Genomic DNA, 6000 nt, shown 5'->3' on the forward strand with positions numbered 1-6000 from the left:
ATATATATAAATTTATTTGTTTTATCCTATGTATAAATAAATATTAAATATTTACCATAAAAAATAAATATTTTTTTCTATAATATAATAAATTATTATCAATTATCTATTTAATATCTATAATAATTTTAATATTGATCATTATTTTTTTAAAAATATAAATCATCATTACAATCGTTTTCATTTTTTTATTAAATATCAATTAATTCATTACCTTTATTTTTAAAATTTAATTTAATTATTAAATAAAAATCTTTAAATATATTAATATTTTTTATTAAGTATAAATAAAAGTTAATACAATGTTATTTTAATAATATATATTTTTTTTATTATTAAAATATAAAATTATATATATATAAAATTAATTTTTTCATATATATTTTTTATTCTCATTACATATTATATTTATGAATATTGTATTTATTTTTTATTATTATTATAATTACATTTATATTAAATATACTTTTATAAGTTAATATATAATTAATTTATTTTTTTATTATAATTTATTAAATTACTTTCTTTATTGTTTTCTTATTAATTTTATTATTTAAAATAAATTTATTAAATTTTTTATAATTCCAATTATATATCATATTTTTTTTAATGTAATTCATTATTCTATAAGTTTATTTAATCTATCTTTTATTTATATTATATATTTTCTATATTTTCTACTTTGATCTCTTCTTAAATAAATTTAATTTCTTAATTAAATATATAAATAATATATTTTACAAAATTATAATATATATATTTATATTACATTATTCATTATTTAATATAAATTAAATAACTTCACAATATTATGTAATCAAAGAAATTATTTATTCGTTTTAAATAAATTAGCTTAATTATTAAATTAATATTTCCAAAATATATTTTTCTTATGAAATTTCTTATAATTATTATTAAAAATTACTTATTTATTCATCCTATATAAATAATTAATTTTATTATTTTTCAAAAACTTCTTAAAGTTCTCCAAAAAAAATATCAATATTAATTTAATCGACTTAAATATTTATATTATCTCCAAATTATTTCATATATAATATTATTTTTTCACATTAACATTCTTTTCTTTATAATTTATTATCTTCATCTTTTCTTACTTCTTTATTTTCATTATTTTATTTAAACTATTCAATTTAATTATATAATTCTTTATTAATTTAATATAATTCTTTGTTTTTTTCACATATTTCTTTCTTTTATAAAATCAAATCATTATTTTTTTAATTTAATTCTTAATTCTTTTATATATTTTCGATATTTTTTAAGTTTTATTCTTATATTTTTTAACTTTATTCTTATATTATTTAATTATATTCTTCTATTTTTTAATTTAACTCATCTTTTTATTAAGAATATTCTTATATATTTATCTACTATTCTTATTTTTAAGGTTATTATTATATTAATTAAATATATTACTATATTTATTAATCTTATTATTATATTTAAAAATCTTATTCTTATATTTACATATCTAATCTTTATATTTATAAATTTAATTCTTTAATTTATTAATCTTATTATTATATAGTTTCACTTTATTAATGTATTTTTTGATTTTATTCTTATATTTTTATATTTAATTTTTATATTTCTTAAGATTATTAGTTTATTTATTAATATTATTATTTTATTTATGATATTTATCCTTATATTTATTAAGAATACTAATTAATTTATAAATTTTATGATTATGTTTTTTAATTTAATTCCTATATTTATTAAGTTTACATTTTTTAGTTTAAATTTTATATTTTATTATTTTCATTTTACTATTAATTTTATTCATTTAATTAAAAAAGCTAGTCTTTAATTAAATTTAACTATTAATATTCTTCTTTTAATTTATTATTTTCTTTTAATATATTATCAATATTCAAATTTTATTCTTAAAATTTACTATTAATTTCTAAATATTTAAATGTCAAATCTTCACATTATGCCTTTAAATTTTTACATTGATCATTAAGAAGTTAATTCTAATGTTATAATTCGACTCCGTTTATTTAAAAGTCTATTTTTTTTCCATATTAATTATTTTTTCTTATAAAAATTTATTTTCTTGGATTAATTTTACATTATTTTATAAATTATTTGCTAATTTATTATTAGTTTCTATCAAAAGTCTATTTTCTTATTATTATTGGTTTATATCTTCAAAATATTTCATATTTTCTTAATTTAATTTATTATTTTATTTATTTAAATCTTATATTTGTTTCTATAAATTTTCTATATTTATTTTTTAAGACTTTAATTATTCTATTTAATTATAAAAACTTTTTTTATTATTTTCTTTTTCCTATTCAATTTACATTTAAATTTTTTGAATTTCTATAAATAAATCGACCTTATTTTCCCTTGAATTTCCACATATTTCATCCAAAATACTTAAAAAACCTTAATTGTTCATATTTTTGCTTATTTATTACTTTAAAATACTTATTTGAATTCTTTATTATTCGTTATTATATGTTTCTTAGTTTAATAATTCTTATAATTAATTAATTCTTATATCCTATAATTTGATTTATTCCAAATATATACTTTCATCATTATTATATTAACATTAAACTACTTAATTAAAAAAACTATTATTATTTTACAAAGGAGATTAATTGCTATTTTTTTGATCTATTTTTTTTAAAAATTAATTTTTGTGTATTATTTATTTTTTTTTTTAAAAAAAAAAAAAAAAAGAAAAATTATTTACGAAATGTATTTTCCTTTTTTATTTATAAATAATTATTATTTGTTTTATTTTAAAGTTTTTATTATTAAGAAAGCATATTTATTTAAATATTTTAAATAGAATTTTTAGATTGATTTGGATTTAATTTAGACTATGAAATTTTACGTTTACTTTAAGGGTTTTATTTATATTAATTATTTGAATAAAAAGAAACTTTATAATATTATTTTTATAATTATTTATAAAAAAATAAAATTAGAAAAATACCTTATTAATTAAAATTTGAATTGTTTTTATTTTAATTATTATTTAAATGCCTTTATATAATTAATTAGTTAATTCTGTCATTTACACTGTCTTTTTAATGATCAATAAATTATTAAGATAACATTTATTTATTTAATTAAAATTATATTTTTAATAATTGTTTTTTTTTATTATAAAAAAAAAAAAAAAAAAAATTATAAAAATTTTAAAATATTTAAAAAACAAATTAAAACACAAAAAAATGAATATATTATATATTTAATTATTATTATTAATTTAAACTATAAAATTAGGTAAAATTTAAAATACAAATTTTATTTTATTTCAACAAATATGAATATAAATAAAATAAGTATAATCAAAAGATTTATAAAATTCGATTTCTTAAAAACTAGAAAATTCATCTACAACGTTAATAATAACAGATTGTAAAATATAAATATAAATAAAATATATAAATAAAAAAAAAGAAAAAACCAATAAATTCATTTTTCATGGATGGTTTACATTTAAAAATTTAGAAAATCCATAAATATTATTTGAAATAACATCTTAAAAGTAAAATTTTAAATAGATAATATAATATTAATAAAAATATATATTAATATATATATTTAATTATATAGATTTATTTACTTATATTTGTATATAAATAAAAATATATAAATATATTAATATATATATATTTATATATATATATTTATTTTTTATATAGTGAAAACATTCCTAAAATATCTATATAATATCAATAAAATTAATTAAAAATTAATAATTTTACTCCTTTTATTAATAAATATCTAATTGATAATACCTAATTTTATTTCTTTTTTCAAATAAATTAAAATGAATTAATAACTTAAATTTTAAATCCTTCCAAAAAAGAATAAATAATTGCGTAAGAATAATTATAAACTGAAATAATTTTATAATAAGGATAAGAAATATTTACAATAAATATAAATGATAATTAATATTTAATTACAGACTTGATATTTATAGATACTGCTATATCAACTTTTTATTAAAAATAAATAAATAATTTTCTCTTTGGAAGTAATTAAGAAATAACCTATTTTTTTGAATTAAATGAAGGATAAAATAATTAGTAATATATAGTCGAATAAATAAATAAAAACCCATATTCTATTGGTTAAATATAATTAGATTAATAAGGGAACGGACTTATTTTTAATGAATAACAATCTTTAATTTTGCCATTTATAGAACTTTAAAATAATTTTTTCATGAGCTTTTATATTTATATAAATAAAAATAAAGAAACAAAAACGAATATAATAAATATATAAAATATATAACAGAAAATTCCTTTATAAATATATATGTTATATGATGGTATATACGTAAATTTAGATTAAAATGAAGGAAAATATTTACTTTCATCTTTATATTAATCAAATAAATGGTAAATATATATATATATATATATATATATATATATATATATATATATATAATATTTATATAATATATATACAAATGTATACATATTTTTAAATATTTTTATTAAGGTATTTTGTATTTATTTCTTATAAAAATATATAAAATTCAAATGATTCTTTATAAAGTTTTATCAGAATTTCTGTATAAGAAAGAAATAATATAGACGATTTTTAAGCTGAGACATTTTTTTTTGATTCTGCTCTTATTTTTGATAATTTATTTTAAATTACATTTGGAAGTGATTCAATTAAATAAGGTTTTAATGGGATTCTTTAGGAATTTTAAATTGGATAAGGAGGATTTATTTAATATAATACAATAAATTATTTAATTTAAGGTTGTTAATAATTCCTAATTAATTATAATAAATCTCCTTAGTGTATTATATGTGAAAATTAATTACCTTTATTAAATAATAAATGTTTATCTACATGTCCTGACGGTTTTTATTTTAATGAAGATATAAATAAATGCAAAATATGTAATTCTTTATGCAAAACATGTTTTGGAGGAGGATTTTATTAATGTTACTAATGTATTGATACTGCATTTAGATTTCTTAATAAATGTTTTTCTTAATGTCCTTTAGGTTACTTTAATATTAATAACTTATGTTTAGGTAAAATGCAAAAATATGAATATAAATATAAATATAAATATAAATATAAATATATATATATATATATATATATATATATATATATATATATATATATATATATAATACTTTCTATTTATTTATTTTTCTTATTTTTATTTAATTTATTTTATCTTCTCTTTTTATCTTTATTATTTCTTTTCAAATAATTATTTCAGTAAATTATATGTTTATTTATATACATATATTTAGAATGTAATGCTTCATGTAATAAATGTGTTGGACCAGCTATTAATTAATGTACTGAATGTAAGCCAGGCTACTTTTAAAAATCAGATGATACTTGTTAAAGTATATATATATATTATTTTTTTTTTTTTTATACAAAAAAATTAAATAATAAATAAAAGTATGTGATTAGAAATGCACTTTATGTAAATATGATAAAAATTATTGTTAAGGATGCTAGGAAGGCTTCGTACTTGTAAATGGTTTTAATTGTCAATAGACTTGTCCTACTGGCTAATTTTCTAATTAACAAATGGTTTGTTTAAGTAAAAATTAAAAAAGTAATACATTATTAATATTTAAATAATATAGCATGTTCTAGTAGAGATATTCTATAAAATTGTATTGAATGTATAACAGAAAATATATGTATTTAATGCTAAAAAGGTTTTTATCTCTCCACAAAATCAACTGATCCATAAATAATAACTTGCGAACGTAAAAATAAAAAAATGCATATATATTAATTTATATAATTATATATAAAAACAGCCTGTAATCCATCATGCATAGAATGCTTCGGTCCATCCGAAAACACATGTACAAAATGCAACACTTAATTAAATAAATATCTATATATTTCATCTTGTATAGACCTAAAAAATTGTCCTTCTGGTACTTTTCCTAATTTCAACGACTAAAATCCAATATGTGATGAATGTTATGGTTTATG

At 13.4% G+C, this 6000-nt stretch overlaps 15 annotated features.

Moving 5' to 3' along the window:
• Window positions 1–9: part of a microsatellite that runs on past the window's edge.
• Window positions 1–12: part of a microsatellite that runs on past the window's edge.
• Window positions 13–1233: 1221 nt separating this feature from the next.
• Window positions 1234–1354: a microsatellite.
• Window positions 1355–1412: 58 nt separating this feature from the next.
• Window positions 1413–1683: a microsatellite.
• Window positions 1591–1615: a microsatellite.
• A 168-nt stretch (window positions 1684–1851) lies between the features above and the next one.
• Window positions 1852–1891: a microsatellite.
• A 614-nt stretch (window positions 1892–2505) lies between these two features.
• Window positions 2506–2537: a microsatellite.
• Window positions 2538–3409: 872 nt separating this feature from the next.
• Window positions 3410–3447: a microsatellite.
• Window positions 3420–3444: a microsatellite.
• A 127-nt stretch (window positions 3448–3574) lies between the features above and the next one.
• Window positions 3575–3680: a microsatellite.
• Window positions 3575–3681: a microsatellite.
• Window positions 3682–4406: 725 nt separating this feature from the next.
• Window positions 4407–4499: a microsatellite.
• Window positions 4408–4474: a microsatellite.
• A 572-nt stretch (window positions 4500–5071) lies between the features above and the next one.
• Window positions 5072–5167: a microsatellite.
• Window positions 5080–5167: a microsatellite.
• Window positions 5168–6000: the final 833 nt, after the last annotated feature.

This window comes from Ichthyophthirius multifiliis (genome assembly GCF_000220395.1).
Source record: "Ichthyophthirius multifiliis unplaced genomic scaffold scaff_1120509251424, whole genome shotgun sequence".
Taxonomy (NCBI): Eukaryota; Ciliophora; class Oligohymenophorea; order Hymenostomatida; genus Ichthyophthirius; species Ichthyophthirius multifiliis.